The sequence below is a fragment of the Prionailurus bengalensis genome, chromosome A2 (genome assembly GCF_016509475.1).
Source record: "Prionailurus bengalensis isolate Pbe53 chromosome A2, Fcat_Pben_1.1_paternal_pri, whole genome shotgun sequence".
Lineage (NCBI taxonomy): Eukaryota > Metazoa > Chordata > Mammalia > Carnivora > Felidae > Prionailurus > Prionailurus bengalensis.
The window spans coordinates 27,644,052-27,668,916 of NC_057348.1; the positions used below are offsets into that span (position 1 = coordinate 27,644,052).

Genomic DNA, 24,865 nt, shown 5'->3' on the forward strand with positions numbered 1-24,865 from the left:
CATGGGAGGAAGGGCAGAGATGAGGCTCCTCTAGGGTTTTAACTGGATAGACAAAATGGAAAACAAAACTGCTAGTAGGCTTATAGTATGACTCAACTCTTTCATCAGTGACTACGTGTTTATTCACTTCTTTGATTGAAAGCTGATGAGTAAAATGTGGAATTATCCCCAAAGCAGGGGCCAGGCCTTCTGGTGACATTTGCTATTAAAATTGAGATGGAGTTGGTGTCTGACCTTCTGGGGATAAGAAGAATTGGCATTTTTAGGGCTCTTCTTTGGACCACAAATCATCAACCCTTGAGCTCAGGGAAATCACCAGTACTTGCCATCTTCCCTCACTGGTATTTTATCTTCTGAACACATCCTATTCAGATTGCAGTGCTTTTTTCCTTTCAGCTAAGAAAGAAGCATCTCAGACTACACTTGTGAATGAGTGGCTTTAGCTCACAAAGACAGTGCCAAATGATTGTCAATAAATAGGGCTTTGGCAAAGACATGTAAGAAGGTTTGAAAGAAGATGTGTTGTCATACTCAGTCTGTTGGCTTATACTAGATAAGAAACAGTCAAAGACCAAATGTCCTAAGGAATGGGTTGGATGGTGCCCTCCCCTCACAAGATAGGGCCTTGTCAAATCCCTGCAATCTATAAATGCTTTCCTATTTTGAAAGAAGTGCCTTTGCAGATATAATTAAGTGAAGGGTATTAAGACCACGAGAATATAATTCTGGATTATTTGAGTGGGCCCTTAATCCAGTGACAAGAGTCTTTACAAGAGATACACAAAGGAGACAGAGAAGAGGAGGAAGGTGAAGACAGAGGCAGAGGTTGGGATGATGTCAAGGAACTCCGAAGTTTTGCCAGCAGTCACCAGCAGCTAGGAGAGATTCCCCCCAGAGAGTCTGGAGGGAGCAGGCCTCGCTGTATTTGGGACTTTGGACCTCTACAACTGTAAGGGGACACATTTCTATTGTTTTAGGCCACCCAGTTTGTGGTAATTTGTTGCAGGACTCATAGAAAACTAATATGCCATATATCGATGATGGTGTTGGGGTCAGAGAGTAGCCCATAAGCCAAGAGATTCTCAAGGAGGCTTTCTGTGGTTCTTTATAGCAGTGCCATTGCTGTGTTTTATTTTTCTTTATAAACCCAAATCTCCCCTTTTATTAATCTACCATTGGAAGGAAAGAACGCCCTTCTGTCATCTTTGCTTAAAAAAATTGACTATTATGGGCAAGAGGCATTCTTCCTCAACCAACATCAAGAGCTCTTCCATTCCCTTTCGTTACATTCCTAGCACTCAAATAGCCAGTCCAACGTGTCTGATCACCTCATTACATGTTTATTAGTTTCCTGAAGCCCATTTTGCCATCCTAAGCTCTTTCAGCTCTGCCTCTCTACACCCAAGGCAGGAAGAGAATACAACCGAGGAAAGGTTATGTGTTTCTTGTTCTGTTTTGTTCGTTACCAAAATGGAAACTCTCTAAATCTTATCTCAGCTTTAACATACCTTTGGTTACAGGAGGCATGGTAGTTCTAAAAGATCGACTTCCTCAGTTATGCCTTTCAGAGGCCCCAAAATATCAATTTTTAAGTTACCCAACGCACAAGATAAATATTTTAACCACCATTTTATTTCCGTCCAGGCCAAGGGACAATTTAGAAAAGGTTCTATTCTAAGTGCATAGCCCAGGAAGTATGGAAGGACTGCCGATGCTGTTGTTTTGAAGTTAGCCTGTCAGTCATGGTGATTGAAACATAACCCCGATGGCTTCCACAAGTGGAATAAAATGCTTCGCAAAAGGTTGCAGAATTGTAGGATGTAATAAAGTCTGCTTAGCTTCATTTCCAATGCCGCAGAGTCCTAGAGAACGAGGCCCATTTCCGTATGCCTTGGGATTTGTTCAAGTTACTTTTGCGCCTGGAGATGACAGAACATAAAAACAGACATTTAGTTAGAACCAATAGCTTTTTTTGAGTTATGGCAATAAAAAAAATGTAAGTTTGCTTACTGCTAATCTGTTAGATTGCCACTAACAATTTACAAGAAACCATAGAGATGTGGGCAGAATGTGTGAAATAGTTGGATCCCAACCTTGCTGATGCCTATATTCCCTGGATCCCCACATTTTCTGTTCACAGCCCACACTCATGTCCCAGAGGTCAGCTACATGGTCTCTTAAGAATCTATTTTACAGACACAAGACTTATATACAAATGAAGCCAATTCAGACTTTATTAATTAGGTAAGAATAGATTTTCAAACATAAATGTTTCAGAATTACCTGGTGCACTTGTTAAAAACACAGATTTCTCGAGTCTGTCCACCACATTCTGACTCAGCAGGTCTAGCAAGAGGCCCAAGAATCTGTGCTTTTTAATGAGCTCTCCATAAGAGTCTGAGATTTGGGGAATTATTGAGCTAGTGTGTAGCAGGCAGAATTAGTTTTGCTTCAAGGCTAAGTTACGTTAAGGATTTGGGTAGAACTAAAACAAATCATTTCTACTCATAAAATAGGAAACGGGGTTAATCTTAGAAAGAAGAGAATCCCTGTATCATAGAAATATGTTTCATAGCTCTGGCATTCTCCCTCCACCCCAAAGGAGAACCTGTTGAAGCTTTGGCTTCTGGGCCTTAATTATTGGTATCACTGAATGAGGGTGGTCAGGAACTGGGCAAGGTAAGACTACTAGCTTGGAGGACACCGGAAAAGGCACACAGTTTTAGGAAAGAGAAAAGGGCAGAGGAAAGATGAGGATTTCATGGGCTAGATTCCATAATATTGGGGGAAGACTGAAATAAAGGGTCCTGGGATATGTTTGGGGCAGCTACCGTGTATGTGATATAGGAAGGAGTTTCGAGGAACTTTGTTGAGAAGCACAGATGGACTTCCCTTTGATGTTTTCAATAGACTTCGGTGTAGATTGACATCGCTTTTCACTTACTGTTTGCTATTGGTCTGCTAATTGGATGGCTTTGTGTGCAACATTGCAGACACAGACCTGGGTGGCTGAGCTGCAAAGACTCAGCTTTCTGCTAGGTCCAGTGTGTAGTGAGTTTAAGGGTATCCCCAATATGGGCTTGTTCAGCCCTACCTGGCACATGAAGAGAGTTTTTAGTGAGTCTAACCTTATACTTTGCCTATAAGTACATAACAAGGTCAGAGAGCAAAGGGCAAACAGGGCATCCCTTTGGAATTACACCTCATTCCTTCCAGGACCCAGAACATAGAAGCCTAACCACTTCTGCTTCAGCCTTCACATTTGAGCTCAGGATCCACTGCCCCCCACATTTACTGATGTGTGTGAGGGGTGGAAAATGGGGTGTATGTACCATTCAGTTTACAGTCCCCCAACTCTAAAGATGGGGGCCTGTCTGATCTCTATGATATTGGGATCATTCTCTATTGTGCCCAGCACCACCCATCTTGTCTGGACATACAGGTCATCTCCCGATCATTCATCATTGCCCTTGTCCTTGAACAATTATTGACTTTGAGTCAGAGGCACCTGTGCAGGCCTGAAAATGGATGTGCCCTTTCTTTTCTCCGCCTCACCTGTCTAGGACAGATTTATGTCCTAGGAGAAGTTTCCCTCGGCTTTATTTTTGGTCTTGAACGTTGTGGCCCCATGTTATTTGCTGCAACCGCCCTCCCAGATACCAACCCTGTAATTTTCGAATCTCCGCGGAAGCCTCTATCTGTACCTGAGCAGGCTTTCTACTTACAATGCTTCTGTAACACATCCCTCACACAGCTCTGGCATCCAAACCATGTGCCTAGCTTCTGAAAGCTCTGTGTTCAGCAGTTCCTTTTCTTCAACTAGCCTGGAAGCTTGTGGGAGGCAGAGTTTGCTTCTCCTGCCGGAGCACAATGAGTGAACATGTTGGGCTTTGAGGAGGCTTGGGTCTGAAGTCCAGCCTCATGACTGGCTGGCTGTGTGTCTTTAGGCAGACCAAAACATGCCTGGCCTGGGTAGGAAGAGGACTGAGTCAGTTAATACACGCAAAGCCCTTCAAACAGAGCCTAGGGCACTGTAAACACTAACAATAGCCTCTATTATAGTCATTATCATTTTTTATTCTCTGGATTGCGTTGGAAAGCAAGTGAATGTCAGGTGCTTAGCTACGCAGAAAGAGATTCAGTCTCATTGTTGGAGAGGGTGTATTTGGACAAGGTACTCATCTTCCCATATTCTGGTGGGATGTCATATAGTATGTGCCCTTCGTGTGCCTAGTACCCTTCAATATTACCTTTAGACAGTGGTATTTTTCAATGCTGCTTGGGTATATCAACATATGTATTTATCGAAGTGTGAGTAAGACCCTGAAGAAGTGCAAGGAGGTGAATAATGGTAACCTCAAGGCACTTCCCGCCCATGTGGGGAAACACATTGCACAGGATGCAGCAATGCAATAGATAATTGGGTGCCAGGCAACCAGTCCAGAAAATGTGGGCTTCTGGAGTTCCAAGATCAGAGAGCATGAGCCCAGAATGTGTGAAGTTTGACTGGTTGCCATGAATGTGTGCTTTTCAAATATTTCTACATCTCTAATCTAGTGGCAGATGAACTGAGAATGTCCCCATTCCTCGCAAGGCCATGCTTGAGAGATAATAGAGAGTATTATAAAGTTCCTATCAGAGGTTTATTTTGCAGGGTAGGGAATAAAGGTAGAAGGGAGGCATTGTGACTCTGGACAGTCGAAGAGGTTTTTAGAAAGAGGAGCTTCAAATTTGGAAGGGAGTTAAAGCTGCCTGATGGAGAAAGATTAAGTTTTGAGTAAGGTTGACCACATGGTGTGTGCTGTAATATTCTCTTCCATCTCTCCCTGGACAATTCGGGGAAGCCTTGTAAGTTAATTTGCATTTTGTTGTCATGATATAGTGAGAAGCAGAGGTACCAAAGGGATTCCCCTGGGTTATGAAGGGAACCATACTGACTTCTCTTTGAACACACAGGTGTCATCAGGCTCCATAAGGTCTTTCTGCACAAAATTCAACAGATCCAGCCAACCTCTGAGTGCATTCAAGGAAACATCTTTTGACCAGTGTGTCAGTGAAGGAGGCTTCTACCTCTTACTCTATCCTGCCTACACTCTGATGGGCCCAGAGGAGGAATTTCTGCTTTGAAGCTAAGAAAACAGATCAAAGTCTCTCTCTTCTGTAGGTGTACCTGGAAGGGAGCTGGCCACAGTTAATCTGACACAATGCAAAGGAACATATGGAGCCACAAAAACTCCACACACCTTCCTTCTGTTTCTTGAAGATCATGTTTCTCAACTTAGCTGTTCACTGGAATCACCTGGGAAAGTCTAAAAATAGACATGCCTCTATCTTATCCCTCCCCCCCCACCCTGCCCCCATGATTCTGATCTAATGGGTCTGAAGTGTGGCTTGAACCTCTGGGGAAAACTCATGGACTGTGAAAGCAAAGAGCTCCAACCCTATTTCCTTTCTGATTCAGTTCCAAAGTGTGCTCCTGTAAAACGCTCCAAATGCCTCCAGGCAAATCAGATGCTGGAGACAAGTTTCAGTAGATTTCAGATGCGAACATCCAACTTCTCCTCAAGTTGCCTGCTGCACTCTTAGCAGGGCCACACATACTGGGCAAGTGTTGTCCTTCAAATGTAGTCGTTTTTGCCCATGAAGTTAAATAAAATGACCTGTTTTGCATCCATACCAGGGATGCCACAGAAGTGGTTTTAAGGCAATCACACACACCAGCAAAACAAAGCCTTGAGACACCAACATAAAATTCCTCTGTAACAAGTTTCTTCTTTTAAAAGTACTTCTTAGTTCCTAGCAGACTAGAGACATAGGCATAGAAAGTCATTCCACTCACACCAAAAACAAGAGGAGCAATTTTCTACGGGCAGGCACCTGTGACCTCTGCTTTTCAGCTTTTTTTTAATAAACTGGTCTCAGAAATTGGACGACAAAAGCTGCTGGTGGCAATCTCTTAGAGTAAGTGGGTAAAGGTGAAGCTGGGTGGGGGGGGGCAGGGAATGGCAAGAACAGAAAGCCACTTTGATTAGTTAACTCTCAGGCAATGCAGTTATTCCTCCATCTCAAGATAGAAGGGGTTACCCCCAAGCACAGTGGCCAGAAACCCAGTGGTGTGAGAGGATAGACTCCTGAGCAGGGTGACCTCACACCAAGTTTCCTAACTCAAAACCATCCCTCTGTGGTGTGCCACATAGGCTGATTAATAACAACTTTCTGCAATGAGAAGGTGTGACTTGACTTCCCCTTAAATGGGGGCCATCCCCCAGGCCTGTGTTCGTAAGTCCTTGAGGGTACAGAGAGCAGCTCCAGGCAGCGTGTGGCCAGCCCCACACAGGAGGGGAGATGCGGTTCACTGGCTGTCCTTTATAGAGTGGCCATAGACTCGGCATTGTCACTTTTCTCTTTGAAGGGATAAATCAAACACTAAGAACCACAAACACACAAGAAAGACACTGGCCAAGCTTGTAGCTGTGAGTGATTTACGGAGACCCTGCAGGGCTCAGCACTTACTTTATCCCACTGCCTCCTGGCAAGTGGAGCTGGGAAGGCTTTGAGGCTTGATGGTCAGAGTGAGGGGGCAGAACACAGTAAACCCGCTGCTGGAAAATTCATGGTAGTCATTGAGCATTTTCCTGTTGTCCCACTTGAAACCAGTGAGGCCTCTGTCTTGTACGTTTGTCCCTTTTCCATCCCCTCCCCTGCATCTGTACCGAGAAGAGTCTCCTTAAAAGGCTTTCTCATTCTGAGGGAGCTTATGAAGAACAGGTTTTATTTGTCTCTAAATCTTCAGCTGATATTACTTTTCCCAGAGACTCAGTTGAAATGAAAAAGGATTACTTTATATTTACTTGCGTCTTTCATGAGAGAAACTAATTTTGAGGAAGAAAGTCCCTACAATGTGAAATACTTTCCCTTCTTTCAAACTCTCCACAGGGGCAAAAGGAAAGCTAAAAGGTACACATGCTTTGTCATTTACTTTGTCTGACAGCTTCTTCTTATCATGCTTTGGAGGGTGACCTTCCTACAGCATATTCCTTCGCTCTATTCCTGCTCTCCTGTTATAATAGAATTTTAGAGCCAAGTATGGAGCAGGCTACCTTTGATAATTAATGGCTCTGAGAGTTTGCTGAGTGTGTTATTTAATTAATGGCACTTGTGTCTGGAGTGTGTACAACTCTGTGGTTGAATAAAAGGTGTATTTGCTGAGGGATTATAGACAAATACTCCAGGATCATCACATAGAGAATTTGTCAGGGTTCAGCACATTTAGCAACCTAATGGGGTTATTATATTTTTTTTGTTCTCTGCTCTTTAAAAGGTACTGATGTTGATATAACTCTGTTACTTGTGCATTGTGTTTGAGTTTAGATTACAATCCTCCCAAACTCCTTAGGCTAATGGATAAACATCTATTACGTGGAATGGGGCCTTTCATTAAAAAAAAAAAGGAGGGGTGCCTGGGTGGCGCAGTCGGTTAAGCATCCGACTTCAGCCAGGTCACGATCTCGCGGTCGGTGAGTTCGAGCCCCGCGTCAGGCTCTGGGCTGATGGCTCAGAGCCTGGAGCCTGTTTCCGATTCTGTGTCTCCCTCTCTCTCTGCCCCTCCCCCGTTCATGCTCTGTCTCTCTCTGTCCCAAAAATAAATAAAAAAACGTTGAAAAAAAATTTTTTAAAAAAAAAGGAAAGAAATCTTTAATGCTGTATTTTGAGAAAGAAAGTGATGGTTAAATAAGTTATAGTGTGCTTCACCTATCCACAACTGCAAGGAGACTAACTTGAATTATATTCAAGTTCCACGTGGGACCAAAAACTGAAAAGTTGAAAACTAGCAAGAAAACACAGAGAACATTTCCATGCAAAGATCTCAGCAGTTCATACAGGGAAATCTCTACGGATCTATCTCTACTGTATTCAGATACAGGGGCACCTGGGTGGCTCAGTGGGTTAAGCATCCAGCTTTGGCTCAGGTCATGATCTTGCGGTTTGTGGATTTCAGCCCCACATTGGGCTTGGAGCTGACAACTGGGAACCTGGAGTCTGCTTCAGATTCTGTGTCTCCCTCTCTCTCTCTGTCCCTTCCCAGCTTGTGCTCTCTTTCTCTCTCAAAAATAAACATCTATGTGTATACAGACAGAGGCTTCAAATAATAAGGGTCCAGTTTTAAGCTTGTATTGTCACTCTGTGTGCCTAGACAAATTATATCTGCTCTCTGGAAACACTGTTCCTTCCTTTGTAAAACAGTAGATTTGACTCCCTTCTAGCCCAAAGATGCACAGAGTCTCTGGTTTTTTCAGTAGGAACATGAAAGCTGACTGTCCCACTGATAGAAGAGATAGCTAATTGCTCACTTTTAGGACTTGAGAATTTTTTTTTCTTCAGCAAAGGGATTCCTTGCCGGGCATATAAATGTGCCTGGCAAGAGGATAAGAACACTCACCCAATCTCCAAAGCCCAGTCAGGTGGTCTAGGGAACAAGATTCAAGCCAGGAGCCTGCCTTCTTCCCCACTCCATCCTACCAGAGGCCTCCCCTATCATGGCAGACAGTGGAAACAGAGGCACCTGCACAACAAGTTCAATTGGAGTGAGGAAAGAGGCCCTGAGGGCTGTGCTCAGCAGCTTCTCCCCCTCCCTCCTCCCCAGGGTGGAAAGGGAAAGCCATCTGTCCTGAGCACCTATCAGCCAGCTATTGTGATAAGGGGTGTCCGGTCTTATGTATAGAAACCAAATTTAGTCTTCACCTCAGCCCCATGAGGTAGGTATCATAACCCTAGTTTTTCAGCTGGGAAAGTGTCACATAGTAAGTACAAGATTGGGACCAGATGTGCTTACTTCCAGAGCTCAACCTCTTCACAACTGCAGGGGCCAATATGGTAGCCACTAGCCACATATGGCTAATGGGCATCAAAAAATGTGACTTGAGATGTGCAGAAAATACAAAATATCTCCTAGGTTTCAAAGACTTACTCTAAAAAAGGAATGTAAAATAGCTCAATCATTTTTTTATATTATGAAAATATTACAATGATAATATTTGGATATACTGGGTTAAATATAACATAGTATTAATTTTTTTTAAGTTTATTGAGAGAGAGAGAGAGTGCAAGCACATGAGCAGGGGAGGTGCAGGGAGAGAGAGAGAGAGAGAGAGAGAGAGAGAGAGAGAATCCCAAGCAGGCTCTGTGCTATCTGCGTAGATCCCAACATGGGGCTTGAACTCAGGAACTGAGATCATGACCTGAACAGAAATCAAAGGATTAAAGGATTGTAATCTCAACTCATTTCCTATTTCAATATATTCATTCTTGGGTGAGTTTGCGGGTGTTGATAGGTATTTTAAGAGTCATAGTCAACAGAAGTTATATTTTTAACTGCAATATCACAAAAGCTTACCCAGAATGAGGGGAAGGTGTTAGGTTTGACTGAAAATACTTTCCTTTAAAATTTTTGCACTACATTGCATTTCCATCAAGTCTCATTCTTTTAAAGGATTAAAGAAATTAAAATTAACCACACACAAGATCTTCCACCTTAAAAGAAAAAATTGCCTGGAGAGATAACAGATCCTTGAGAAGAGAGTAATAAAGCAGGACTTTGATAGGAGTGTCAGAGATAAATGCTGATTTTGCTATGGTAGGCATATTCCTTGTTCCAAGTTGATAACTCTGGAATCTGTGGAGCCACCAGAGAGATTGGATAAGAGAGTGGGGTAGCGATCTAAGAGCAGCCTAGAGCTCAACAGTGCCAAGATTGGCTTCTGTCTGTGAGAAAGCTGCCTCTTTCTATAGCTCTAACTCTAGCTAATCATTTCTAATTAAAAAATGATTCAAGCAATATCATGGGCTTTCACTTCTTCAAAGCAATACCACACTGTCAGTTTGCAGCTTAAAGTGCCAACAGTTCTAAACTTTTTGTGGGCCTCATTGGAACAAGATGTAGAGCTTTAGCAGAGGGAAAATTGCTAAGAACATCTAATTACATTCAAAGCCATTTTTACCTGTCTTAAAGGAATGGAAATGATCTGCCAGTTTTTATAGACCTTCTTGACCTAAAGATATCTGCTGGCAGAAAGAGAATCCTCAATTGGGTTCTTTTAATGCTTTAATTATTACATGATCTATCATTTTATGCACTGACTCACACACTTTGAAAAATCTCTTAAATACGCATTAAAATTGATTGGCTAATCCTAGACCATGGGGTGGCTCTTTGGAGGGCATGTAATTGTGTGTGGGCATGGGGGTTAGGCACAAGTGACACAGAGTCAACTACTTTATGGTGGGATAAGGTAGAGAAATCAATTTGGTCACAGGTACTGTTGACATTGTACTGCTGACTTGCACAGAACTCAGTTACATGCTTGCATGTTCTTGAATCAGTCTTACTGCTTTGGAGTCACCATCATTTCCTCAATGGTAGGGATATACTTCACCTTCTATGCCTCAGTGTTTGGCTCAAAATGGGATCTCAATAAACAGTTGGTGATTGAGTTGTAGAACCTCAAGGTTAAGAGGGTCCTCTAGGAAGCAGTCTGTGCTCCTATTGAGCCAGGGCTCTTGATGGCAAGTAAGGAAACCCCAGTTCCAATAAGCTTCTGGGGAAAAGTGACATAATTACTGACCTTTTAACTGTGAAGGGTAGGGGCTTCTCCTGCATTACAGTTCTCCAAATGGTGATCAGGATGACTGCCAGTAATCTCAAATATGCATCACCCCTTCAAGGGCTTCTCTATGTAGAGACACCAAAGGGTAGAGAACAACTCTACTAAGCTGAGTGGGGTAACATGCCCAGACTGTGGCCAGTGGATGAGATTGGCAGTTCCAAATTCCAATGTCTGCCGCACCCCATCCTATTTTCTGCTTGAATCTCTCAACAAGCTTTTCAGTGTTTTGAAATCCAAGAGTTAATTTCAGACTCTTGGTGAAAACCCTATCTTGAGAGGAAACCTTAACTGAAAGGTCTTGAATGGAGCCATTGGGAATCCTCATTGATCCCAGGAATGGAACATCTAATACATTATGGTCCAAGGTTGATTAGCTTTGATTCACTCCTGCTCACCAAATGCAATTTTGGCTTTTAGGAAAATACTCAGTCTGTAACTATGGCTGCATAGAGAGACGTGACAGTACTCTTTAGCAGAGTTGTGACAAGTGGAAAAAATGACCCCTAGCACAGAAATCATCAAATTCTGGCTCCTTTCTTGAAGTTAGTGAAGAAGCAAGAGTAAGTGGTGTCTTAAGCCTCAGCTTCATTGTATAATTTTTATTGTTAGTTAGCTAGGGTGTAAGTGGGGGAGGGAAGGATGTTTCTAAACAGAGACCCACCAATTTTACTGTGAAAGTAAGTGTGGGTTCCAGAGTCAGACTGCCTGCACTTGAGCCCTGGCTCTCTGTGTATAACCTAAGAGTCCTTGGGCAAGATCCATAGTGGCCATAAGCCTCCATTTCCACATCTGAAAATCAGGACAATGTCCACGGTTGCTGTGGGATTTAACTAAAATAAACCCTGTAAAGTGCTTGGTATAACTTGTCCATAATAAGTGTTCCATGAGTGGTATTGTTAAGAATCATTAATAATAACATGTCTTCTCTCTGGTGATCTCCCTTACTTAGTTCCTGAAATCATGATCTTGTTGGCCAGTGTGGCCTCTTAAATTCAGGGAGATGGCCAAGAGGAGGAGAATAGACTCTCTGATGTAGGAGCAGAGTGTCTGTAAGGATTACATGCAACAATTATTCTTTTTTGTTTAAGTCTATTATGGAATAATTGGATATCCAGCCAGCAATTAGACTGTACGTTAAAGTCAATCTCTTCCTTCCTTTTATCTTTAAAATTTTTTATTTGATTTATTTTTAGTCCTTCTTAGGGTGAAATATAACATATACAGAAAAATGCAAAAGGTATATATAAATGTGCTATATATACATACACACACACACACATATATATACACACACAGCTTATAGAATTAATACAAAACAAACATGGCTTGCCACCAGCAATGGCAAGGACTAGAACATTGCCTCCACCCTCCCACAAGCCACCCCCCATTTCCGTTCCCAATAACCACCCCTTTCCTGCCTTCCCCATAAGGTAAACCACTGGACTGATTTTATGGTGATTGCTTCCCTGCTTTCCCTTATAATTTCATCCTCTGAATAACTGTATCTGTAAACACTATAATTTACTTTTGCCTGTTTTTGAACTTTACGTGAATGTGCACACATGTATGTGTTCTTTTGTGTTTCTGTTGCTCCACATTCTTGCAAACACTTGATATCATTCTTGCAAACTTTTGACTATTGTGGGTGTATAGTGATAGTTCATTGTGTTTTAAGTTTACACTTTCCTGATGGCTAAAGATTATTGGCCATTTTAATACCTGTCCAAAGGGCCTGTTTCAATCTTTTTGTATTTTCTATTGGGATGTTGACTTTTTCTTAATGATTTGTAAAGTTTCTTTTTTCTTCTTTAAAAAAAATCTCCTGGGTGCTGGTCCTTTGTTGGTTACATATGTGGCAAATACCTTCCCCTATGCTGTGTCTTGCCTTTTCTCTCTCTCAATGGTGTCTTCTGATAAACAGAATTTACTTTAAGGTAGTCCAACTTATCAATCTTGTTTTTATGATAATGCTTTTTGTGTCCTATTTAAAAAGTCTCTCTCTATAGCAGGATCGTGAAGATAGTCTCCTATATTATCCTCTAAATGCTTTATTGTTTTATACTTCCCATTTTGAAGTATAACCCACCTGGAATTGACTTTTGCAGAAGGTGTGAGGTAGGGTATAGTTTCATTGGTTTTCTAAATGGATATCCACTTTGCCCAGAGTCTTTTATTGGAAAGATTTTCTTTTCCACACAGCTCTGTGACTTCATTTTAAACATAAATCAAGTGTTCATATATGCCTGGATCTGGGCTTTGTATTTTGCTCCATCTGTCTACTTATCCTTGCATTGATACCTTGCTCTTTTACTTTTGTAGCCTTGTAATAAGTTGATATCCTGTAGAGTAAGCCCTTCTATGCATCTAAGTTGTTTTTTAATAGTCTCTGGCTACATTTCCACAAGCATAATTAACTTGTAAATTTTTGCCACCACCACCACCACTACCACCAAAAATAGCCTATGGTCATTTTGGTCTGAGTTACGTTGAATTTACAGGTCAATTTGAATTGAGTCTTTATGAAATTGAGTCATTCATCTCTCCACTTATTTAATTATTTTTTTAAATGCCTCTTACTAATACTTTCTAGTTTTTTGTCTAGAAGCTTCCATATCTTTATTCCTAGGCATTTGATTTCTGATATTAATACAAGTATCCCCTGCTTTTTGAAAATTCTCTTTCCACCACTTCACTTTGACAAAAGACCTACATTAGTACCTGTTTTTGCTAAAAGAAATATGAATTGGATTTTTGCTTTTATGAAAAAGGAAAAACAAAAATTGTGTTCAGCATGTGTTTTGCAATGAATACCCCAGGCAGGGAGAGCAGCCTACCAAGCTCCTTCTCAGGGAACTACACTCAGCATCTTAGCATCAAGCCACCATGGCCTTGACCTGTGTCTGTGAGCATCTGTGCTTTATCTCCATTTATTTTGTACATCCATTAGCAAAATGTGTCCTGAAGTGATGTGTCTAAAAAAGCCTAAGAGAGTTTATTTTTGGGTCTGGGAATGCTCACAAAATTTTCCATATAATAAGTTAATGGTAATTGCTTCTTTGCTTTACACCATTTCAGCTTACAAAAGGTTTCAAAGGAACACTCTACTTAGAGATAGTAGGGAAAACTGTATAAGCTAACTTCAAATTTATTTTCATTTTCTAACTGTGTGGCTGTTATGGACTGAATGTTTGTGTCCCTCCAAAATTCATACATTGAAGCCCTAAACTTCAATGTGATAGTAATAGGCGGTAGGGCCTTTGGAAGGTAATCAGGTTTAGGTGAGGTCATGAGGATTGAGGGCCCCTATGACCTTATAAGAAGAGTAAGAGACTAAAACTTGTTCTCTCCCCTCCATGTGAGAACATAGTGAGAAGACAGCTATCAACAAGACAGGAAGAGGGTTCTTACCAGAACTCATCAGTGCTGGCACCCTGATCACACAGCTGCCAGAACTTGTGAGACATAAATTTCTATTGGTTATGCCACCCAGTCTGTGGTATTTTAGTAGCTCATGCTAAGACAGTGGCTAACTTTAGTGTCTGACTTCTGATTTCAGCTCAGGTCATGACGTCACGGTTTGTGAGTTTGAGCCCCACTTTGGGCTCCACACTGACAATCTGTGGAGTCTTCTTGGGATTCTCTTTCTCTAACCCTCCCCTGTGTGCTCTCTCTCTCAAAATAAATAAAAAAAAACTTAAAAAAAAGTTTAGAGGGAAGGGCCAACATGGCAGAGAAGTAGGGGGAAACCATATGTCCCATGTCTCTCAAACAAAGAAGCCAAAGGACTTTAAACACCAGGGCCTGGGAGGAAAAGAGACTGAATCTACTAGGAAGAAAATGGGAAAGCTAGAAAAAAGATAGAGCACTAATATAGCAGTGCTCACAGGTGCAGAGCACACAACAAGCTTTTAAAACACATAAGGGACAGAAATATAGACACAATTATGAAATGAAAGAATTATCCTCAAAATAATTCCAGGAAGTAGCGACATATAACTAACTGATCAAAACCGATTTAAACAATATAACAGAACAAGAATTTAGAATAATAGTCACAAAATTAATCGCTGGGCTTGAAAAAAGCATAGAGGACAGCAGAGAATCTATTGCTACAGAGATCAAGGGACTAAAAAAGAGTCATGATGAATTTAAAAAATGCTATAAATGAGGTGCAAAATAAAATGGAAGTGGCCACAGCATGGATTGAAGATGCAGAGGAGAGAATAGGTGAATTAGAAGATAAAATTATGGAAAAAGAGGAAGCTGAGAAAAAGAGAGATAAAAATATCCAGGAGTTTGAGGGGAGAATTAGAGATCTAAGTGGTGCAATCCAATGGAACCATATCCATATCATAGGAATTCCAGAAGAGGAAGAGAGAGAAAGGGGCTGAAGGTGCACTTGAACAAATCATAGCTGAGAACTTCCCTGATCTGGGGAAGGAAACAGGCATTGAAACCCAAGAGGCACAGAGAACTCCTTTCAGACATAACTTGAATCGATCTTCAGCACGACATATCATAGTGAAACTGGCAAAATACAAGGATAAAGACAGAATTCTGAAAGTAGCTAGGGATAAGTGGGCCCTAACATACAAAGGTAGACACATAAAGGTAATAGCAGACCTATCTACTGAAACTTGGCAGGCCAGAAAGGAATGGCAGTAAATCTTCAATGTGATGAACAAAAAAAATATGCAGCCAAGAATCCTCTACCCAACAAGTCCATCATTCAGAATAGAAGGAGAGATAAAGGTTTTCCCAAATAAAAACTGAAGGAATTCATCACCACTAAACCAGCCCTAAAAGAGATCCTAAGGGGGATTCTGTGAGTGAAATGTTGCAAGGACCACAAAATACAAGAGACATCACTACAAGCATGAAACCTACAGACATCACAATGACTCTAAACCCGTATCTTTCAATAATGACACTGAATGTTAATGGACTAAATGCTCCAACCAAAAGACATAGGGTATCAGAATGGATAAAAAACAAAACAAAACAAAACAAGACCCATCTATTTGCTGTCTACAAGAGACTTATTTTATCATTTTAGACCCGAGGACACATTCAGATTGAAAGTGAGGGGATGGAGAACTATCTATCATGCTACTGGAAGTCAAAAGAAAGCTGGAGTAGCCATACTTATATCGGACAAACTAGACTTTAAATTAAAGGATGTAACAAGAGATGAAGAAGGGCATTATATAATAATTACAGGGTCTATCCATCAGGAAGAGCTAACAATTATAAATGTCTATGCATCGAATTCGGTAGCCACTAAGTATATAAAACAATCACAAATATAAGCAACAGTATTGATAAGAATATGGTGATTTCAGGAGACTTTAATACTCCACTTATAGCAATGGATAGAACATCTAGACAGAGAATAAAGAAACAAGGGCCCTGAATGATAAATTGGATCAGATGAACTTGACAAATAAATTTAGAACTCTGCATCCCAAAGCAACAGAATATACTTTCTTCTTGAGTGCACATGGAACATTCTCCAAGATAGATCATATACTGGGTCACAAAACAGCCCTTCATAAGTATACAAGAATTGAGATTGTACCATGCACACTTTCAGACCACAATGCTATGTAACTTGAAATCAACTACAGGAAAAAGTCTGGAAAACCTCCAAAAGCATGGAGGTTAAAGAACATCCTACTAAAGCATGAGTGGGTCAACCAGGCAATTAGAGAAGAAATGTAAAAATATACGGAAACAAATGAAAATGAAAATACAACAATCCAAACGCTTCAGGATGCAGCAAAGGCAGTCCTGAGAGGAAAATACATTGCAATCCAGGCCTATCTCAAGAAACAAGAAAAATCCCAAATGCATAATCTAACAGCATACCTAAAGGAAATAGAATAACAGCAAAGACACCCCAAACCCAGCAGAAGAAAAGAATAATAAAGATCAGAGCAGAAATAAACAATATAGAATCTAAAAAAACAGTAGAGCAGATCAATGAAACTAAGAGTTGGTTTTTTGAAAAAATAAACAAAATTGATAAACCTCTAGCCAGGCTTCTCAAAAAGGAAAGGGAGATGACCCAAATAGATAAAATCATGAATGAAAATGGAATTATTACAACCAATCTTTCAGAAATACAAGCAATTATCAGGGAATACTATGAAAAATTATATGCCAATAAACTGGACAACCTGGAAGAAATGGACAAATTCCTAAGCACCCACACACTTCCAAAACTCAAACAGGAAGAAATACAAAATTTGAGCAGACCCATAACCAGCAAAGAAATTGAATCAGTTATCAAAAATCTCCCAACAAATAAGAGTCCAGGACCAGATGGCTTCCCTGGGGAATTCTACCAGACACTTAAAGCAGAGATAATACCTATCCTTCTCAAGCTATTACAAAAAATAGAAAGGGAAGGAAAACTTCCGAACTCATTCTATGAAGCCAGCATTACTCTGATTCCCAAACCAGACAAAGACCCAGAAAAAAAGAGAACTACAGGCCAATATCCCTGATGAATATGGATGTAAAAATTCTCAACAAGATACTAGCAAATCAGATTCAACAGCATATAAAAAGAATTATTCACCATGATCAAATGGGATTCATTCCTGGGCTGCAGGGCTGGTTCAATATTCACAAATCAATCAATGTGATACATCACATTAATAAAGGAAAAGATAAGAACCATATGATCCTGTCAATCGATACAGAAAAAGCATTTGACAAAATTCAACATCCTTTCTTAATAAAAACCCTTGAGAGAGTCAGGATAGAAGGACCATACTTAAACATCATAAAAGCCATTTATGAAAAGCCCACAGCTAATATCAGCCTTAATGGGGAAAAACCAAGAACTTCCCCCCTGAGATCAGGAATACGACAGGGATATCCACTCTCACCACTGTTATTTAACATAGTGTTGGAAGTTCTAGCATCATACAACAAAAGGAAATCAAAGGCATCAAAATTGGCAAAGATGAAGTCAAGCTTTAACTTTTTGGAGATGACATGATACTATACATGGAAAACCCGACAGACTCTACCAAAAGTCTGCTAGAACTGATGCATTAATTCAGCAAAGTCTCAGGATACAAAATCAATGTACAGAAATCAGTTGCATTCTTATACACTAACAATGAAGGAACAGAAAGACAAAGAAACTGATCCCATTCACAATTGCACCAAGAATCATAAAATACCTAGGAATAAACCTAACCAAAGATGTAAAAGATCTGTATACTGAAAACTATAGAAAGCTTATGAAAGAAATTGAAGAAGATACAAAGAAATGGAAAAACATTCCATGTTCATGGATTGGAAGAATATCAATGCAATACCAATCAAAATTGCACCAGCATTCTTCTCAAAGCTAGAACAAGCAATCCTAAAATTTGTATGGAACCACAAAAGACCCCGAATAGCCAAAGTAATATTGAAGAAGAAAACCAAAGTGGGAGGCATCACAATCCCAGACTTTAGCCTCTACTACAAAGCTATAATCAGCATGGTATTAGCACAAGAGCAGACACATAGACTAATGGAATAGAATAGAAACTCCAGAATTGGACCCACAAAAGTATGGCCAACTAATCTTTGACAAAGCAGGAAAGAATATCCAATGGAAAAAAGACAGTCTCTTTAACAAATGGTGCTGGGAGAACTGGACAGCAACATGCAGAAGAATGAAACTAGACCACTTTCTTACACTATTCACAAAAATAAACTCAAAATGGATGAAGGACCTGAATGTGAGACAGGAAACCATCAAAACCCTAGAGGAGAAAGCAGGAAAAAACCTCTCTGACCTCAGCCGCAGCAATTTCTTACTTGACACATCTCCAAAGGCAAGGGAATTAAAAGCAAAAATGAACTATTGAGACCTCATCAAGATTAAAAGCTTCTGCACTGCAAAGGAAACAATCAACAAAACTAAAAGGCAACCGATGGAATGGGAAAAGATATGTGCAAATGACATATTGGACAAAGGGCTGGTATCCAAAATCTATAAAGAACTCACCAAACTCCACACCCAAAAAACAAATAATCCAGTGAAGAAATGGGCAGAAGACATGAATAGACACTTCTCTAAAGAATACATCCAGATGGCCAACAGGCACATGAAAGGATGCTCAACGTCACTCCTTATCAGGGAAATACAAATCAACACCACACTCAGATAACACCTCATGCCCGTCAGAGTGGCTAAAATGAACAAATCAGGAGACTATAGATGCTGGCAAGGATGTGGAGAAATGGGAACCCTCTTGCACTGCTGGTGAGAATGCACACTGGTGCAGCTGCTCTGGAAAACAGTGTGGAGGTTCCTCAAAAAATTAAAAATAGATCTCCCCTATGACCCAGCAATAGCACTGCTAGGAATTTACCCAAGAGATACAGGAGTGCTGATGCATAGGGGCACTTGTACCGCAATGTTTATAGCAGCACTTTCAACAATAGCCAAATTGTGGAAAGAGCCTAAATGTTCATCAAATGACAAATGGATAAAGAAAGTTGTGGTTTATATATACAATGGGATACTACTTGGCAATGAGAAAGAATGAAATCTGGCCTTTTGTAGCAACATGGATGGAACTGGAGAGTGTTATGCTAAGTGAAATAAGTCAGGCAGAGGGGCGCCTGGGTGGCTCAGCCAGTTAAGCATCTGACTTCGGCTCAGGTCATGATCTCACAGTCTGTGAGTTCAAGCCCCACATCGAGCTCTGTGCTGACAGCTCAGTGCCTGGAGTCTGCTTGGGATTCTGTGTCTCCCTCTCTCTCTGCCTTTCCCCTACTTGTGCTCTCTCTCTTTCTCTCTCTCTCAAAAATAAACAAAATGTGAAAAAAAGAAAAAAAAAGAAATAAGTCAGGTAGAGAAAGACAGATACCATATTGTTTTCACTCATATCTGGATCCTGAGAAACTCAACAGAAGACCGGGGGGAGGAGAAGGGGGGAAAATTACAGAGAGGGAAGGAGGCAAACCATAAGAGACTCTTAAATACTGAGAATAAACTGAGGGTGGATGGGGGGTTGGGGGGAGTGGAAAGTGAGTGATGGGCATTGAGGAGGGTACCTGTTGGGATGAGCATGGGTGTTGTATGGAAACCAATTTGACAATAAATTTCATATTAAAAATAAAAAAGCTTAGATATATTGATCTTATATTAAGAGGTCTTGTTAAGTTTAATCACTAATTATAGTTGTTTCTCAGTAGATTCATTTCTATTTTCTGCATGTATCAAACTATCTACAAATAATGACAGTTTTATTCCTTCCTTTATAATCCTTCTATCTTTTGTTTATTGTTCTTGCCTTACGGTACTACCTAGGACCTTGAGTACATTGTGAGAAAACAGGGCTCATAGTGAATATTCTCATTTACAATCTCAGATAAATAGTTTACAGTGTTTCATCCTGAAGTACACATTCCCTCTAGTTCTAGTGTCCTGGAACTTTTGTATTTATTATGTTGGATGTTGAATGTGATTAATATATTTTTCTGCATCAACTGAGATCATCCTTTCATCTAGCTTTTATTAGTCTGGTGAAAGACAGTGCTTGAAAGTCTAATGCAAAAGCACACTGCATTGGTCATAATGTATTATCCTTTTCATAGATTGTGAATTCTCTCTCTCTCTCTCTCTCTCTCTCTCTCTCTCTCACACACACACACACACACACACACACACACACCATCTGCCTACCTTTCTGATATATTTTAGGACTTTGGTATGTGTGTTTCCATGTGCCATTAGTCTGGAGATTTCCTTTATGTTATGTTCTTGTCACGTTCATGTGCAAGGCAATTCCTACAACAAATTGAGAGGCACAAGAATTTCCTTCTCTTTCATTTTATTTTCTGTCAGAATTTTTCCAACAGTCATACAGATGATAATAATCTTATTCAGATTCTTGTTTCTTAATTGCATAGAATTCAGCAGTAAAGTTATCTGGGTCTAATGCTGTCATTGTGAGAAGCGTTCTAATTTAGGTTGGACTTCGGTTTTAAAATTTTTTTTTTAGTATTTCTTTATTTTTGAGAGATAGACAGAGAGAGACACAGAATCCAAAGCAGGCTCCAGGCTCTGAGCTGTCAGCACAGAGCCTGACACGGGGCTCGAACTCATGAACCATGAGTGAGATCATGACCTGAACTGAAGTTCACGCTCAACTAACTTTTTTACTTTGTGTCAGTTTGGGTAAAATGTATTTTTTCTAGAAATTTACAAATTGAACCCCAATTTTCAAATTTATTGGCCTAAAATTATTCGTTATATGCTCTTTTCCTTTTTAATGACTGCAATATTCAGATGTTTAACATATTACTTTCAGCTTTTATTTCCTTCCATTAAATGCACAGCAGTCATAATTTAACGTAAGTTACTCTCTAAACACGTTTAGTTGCATCTACCATTTTTAGTTTTCTTCATTTAGTTCAAAATTGTTTCTAACTTCCATTGATTTCTTTTTCTTTAGAATTCCTTTTGGATGAGTCTGCCAGTGACAAATTCTCTCAGCCTTGTCAGAAAGTGTGTTTATTTCACTTTTATTCTAAAAGAACGTGTTAACTGGCTATAGAAATCTAGGTTGATGCTTATTTTCTTTCAGCTCTTTAAAGATGTGATTCCATGGTCTTGTCATTTTCTTTTTTGCTCTTGTTGCCTTTGGTCTCTTCCTTTATTACTCCTTTGAATGTAAGGTTTTCCTACCCTACCCCCACTATTAAACCTGACAACTCACTCTTTGTCCTTCTGCAGTTTTATCATGATAAGCTTAGGTAGGGATGCCAAACCCCCTGCTCGGGGTATGGTGTGTTCTTGAATTTTGGATTGGTGGCTTTTGCCAGTTTTGAAAAATTCACAGCTATTATCTCTTTAATTATAGCTTCCACTGGAAGTTTTGGAATGGTGAATACATATCTATGAGGCTTTCTCATTATATTTTATGTCTTCTGACCTTTCTTATCCTTTTTCCCACTCTTCCTTCATCTCTTACTGGTTCATGCTGAATATTTTCATATGGCTCATCTTTAAGAATTTAGTAACTTTCCTTTTCCTGCTAAATTCATTCCTGGGGTTATTGTATTTTTGTGTTCTAGAATTTCTATTTGGTTCTTTTTCACATCATCTCATTTTCTTATAGATCCCAGCTCTCAGGAAAGGTTTTTAAAAATCTTTCCTTTCTAGAAACAAGTTAAACATAGTTATTTTAATGACTACTTCTGATCATTCCGATTTTAGGTATCCTATCATTCTAATCTTATTTGTATTGACTCGTCTCCAAATATGCTATGGGGTATGTGTGTGTACATTCATGTGTTGGGCATTTGAAGAAAATAATTTGTAGACATGATTTAAAATCTTGGATGATACTATTTTCTTCCAGGGATTATTTTTTCTTTGCTTCTGCCAGGAACTTAATAAGACTAGCACGTTGGGATCTCACATTTCCAAGACTGAAACTTTCTTGATTGCCCAGATGATTTGAAATTGTGCTGCTGCTGGTAGCAGGGCTGGCTTACATCTGGGTCACTCTTTTTTTTTTTAATTATTTATTTAAAAAAATTTGTTTTAATGTTTATTATTTGAGAAAGAGACAGAGAGCAAGCAGGAGAGGGGCAGAGAGAGAGAGGGAGACACAGAATTGGAAGCAGGCTCCAGGCTCTGAGCTTCCAGCACAGAGTCCAAAGTGGGGCTCGAACCCAAAGACCATGAGATCATGACCTGGGCCAAAGTTAGCCACCTAAACGACTGAGCCACCCAGGTGCCCCTGGGTCACTCTTTTTTGAATGGTATCACCTTCTCAGATTTTCGCATGCCCACCCAGGTATGGAGATTTAGAAAGTGCTCTACTATTGGAAACCTAGGTTTTATTGTTTTAGCCCCATCTGCCTCTCCAAGACACAAATACCCTCAGCAGAAAAGCAGCCCCAAATGCTGGGCTCCTCTCTGGATTTCTAGCTGCTCTTGGATCTTGACCTTATTATATTCCCTTGCTGCTTTGTTATCTTTTAGCAGATGTTTGTGTATATTCTATACAATTTTTTCCTAGTTGAACACTGTAGGATATTTAATTCAAATTATTTTGTATGGTAGGAATAAAAGCAGAAGTCATACCTTTTCTTTTCTCTTTTGGTGGTCTGAAAATATCCTGCCCTACAGGTTGTATTCTTTAATTACTGTTTAAACTAATTTATCATTACCTGAACATTTCCATAATTTATCATCTTTAAAGTATAATTGAAATCACAGGGAAAATAATGAATATACATATTGGCACAAGTAATGGATACTCATAGTCTCCACTGCTCACCATTTGTGATAAATTGGAGGTAGCGGAACATACTGAAATGTCTCTTGTATCATCAGAGAAGTATTAAATCTAGAATGAGCACAATTTAGAGCTGTTTCTGCTAGTGTATTTCCTAGCCATTACTTTGCATTATTCTAAGAAAAACCTTAGGATATAATTAAGGTGCTTTCCACAATAGTAATTCGGATACAGGAAAAGTGAGGCACAATAGAATGATGTGTCCAAGTCCACAGAGTAAGTTTAGTGACTATGTTCCTAGGGAGTGAGCTTAAATTATTGACAGTAAAAAACAACATGGCAGACAATCCATACATTATTCTTAGGAAACTGAAAATTGTCTTTTTATACTTTGATTTGGTGGTGAACATGTCTAGTGCTTAGGACAAGTGACTAAAAAAATATATATATTATTTTTTGTAGGGGGGCTGAGACATAATTTTCACCTTACCAGTCTTTTCTTTTCAAAGCACATTTTAGAAAGTTCTGTGTAAAGCTCCAGACAAGCATTTTCTTTAGAGGGGGAGGCATTATCTGCCACCTGACTTTCTCTTGATTCCAGATTATTTATGGGGGGCTCTAGTAGGGGAAACAAGATTTGCCTAGTGACAGGGTTGCAAAATGGTAATAGGTCAGTGCATTGGGGTCTGGGAAGGGCATGGCATGGATGGCAGGTATCTATCCCCTAAATGATCTGGCCACAAGAAAGTGTAGGAGAGCTCCCAATATGGCTTCCATAGCACTGTCTTTCCTTATTTACCATTAAATGACGGAAGAGGAAAAAGAAGGGGCACATTACAGACAATTGGGCTGAGGGTCTAATTTTACCAACACTATTGAGACAAGTGGGCGTAATGGGATATTTTAATTCTGTACATGTTGTTTCCTTAGCTCCTCTCCTTTCTTCCCTCTACTGTTTTTGGATTTTACTTTAATAAAGAAGATATAGTCTCCATTGCTCATCACTTAGGATAAGTTAGAAGGAGTAAACCATACTGGGGCACCTGGTGGCTCAGTCAGTTAAGCATCTGACTTCCGCCCAGATCATGATCTCGTGGTTCACAAGTTCGAGCCCCATGTCAGGCTCCGTGCTGACAGCTCTGAGCCTGGAGCCTGCTTCTTGGATTCTGTATCTCCCTCTCTCTCTGCCCTTCCCCTGTTTGTTCTCTGTCTCTGTCGCTCTCAAAAATAAATGAAACATTAAAAAAATAAAAAAAAACATACTGCAGTATCTTTTGGAAAACTGTTAACACCAAAAGGAGCACAATTTAGAACTGCCTTTTCTAGTGTGCCCTCATTGGTTGAGCACTTAACTTGATAGATGCCTGGAATGTCAAAATAATGGAGGACTTATTATATAAGAGGTGGCTTAGGGACATGTTAGGGAAAGAATGGAATGAACTGTATAAACATTAGTTATGACAAAATGATAGGTTGAAGATTACTAATATGAATGTTTAGAGCCTTCCTTCATATTAACCTCCCACAACCTCTAGGAGATTCTTTTTCTACCCTCCTCCTTTCTGGCAGAGACAAAGACAAAATGAGAAAAATGAAAAGAGAACACCACATAGAGTAAAGAGAATCAAGCATTGAAAGGAAAAAGAAAAAAAAAACAAGTCTTGGGAGTCGGTAAAAATTTTGGAAAGTTTTTGCAAGAGTATGCATATTGATGTGTGATACATTATCCATTTCTGGAGATGCGGATCCTGGGGATGGTGATGATGATGGGCTTTGTTCTATTATCATTTTCCAAGATGCAACTAAAGCAAAGTTATTATTGGCATTTGGATTACACTTTTCTGAAAAGAACTCTGTGCTGAGGGTTCATGTCATTCAAGGGTTAGCAATTAACCATGGGACATGAGTCATTTTTATTATCACTTGAACTAAATC

General features: G+C 40.0%; 1 protein-coding gene across 3 annotated transcripts in view; it reads right to left on the bottom strand.

Annotated features, from left to right (window-relative positions):
- Nucleotides 1-1,614: 1,614 nt before the first annotated feature.
- FHIT (fragile histidine triad diadenosine triphosphatase) overlaps nt 1,615-24,865 on the bottom strand; it is a 1,429,439-nt gene continuing 1,406,188 nt past the window's right edge. For 2 of the 3 annotated variants that reach the window (XM_043587808.1, XM_043587809.1), the window contains one exon: nt 1,615-1,919. The gene's annotated coding sequence lies outside the window, so the exon portion shown is untranslated. Of the gene's footprint in view, nt 1,920-12,971; nt 12,985-24,865 lie in introns of those variants that run through there. The other variant, XM_043587810.1, reaches the window with a different exon arrangement.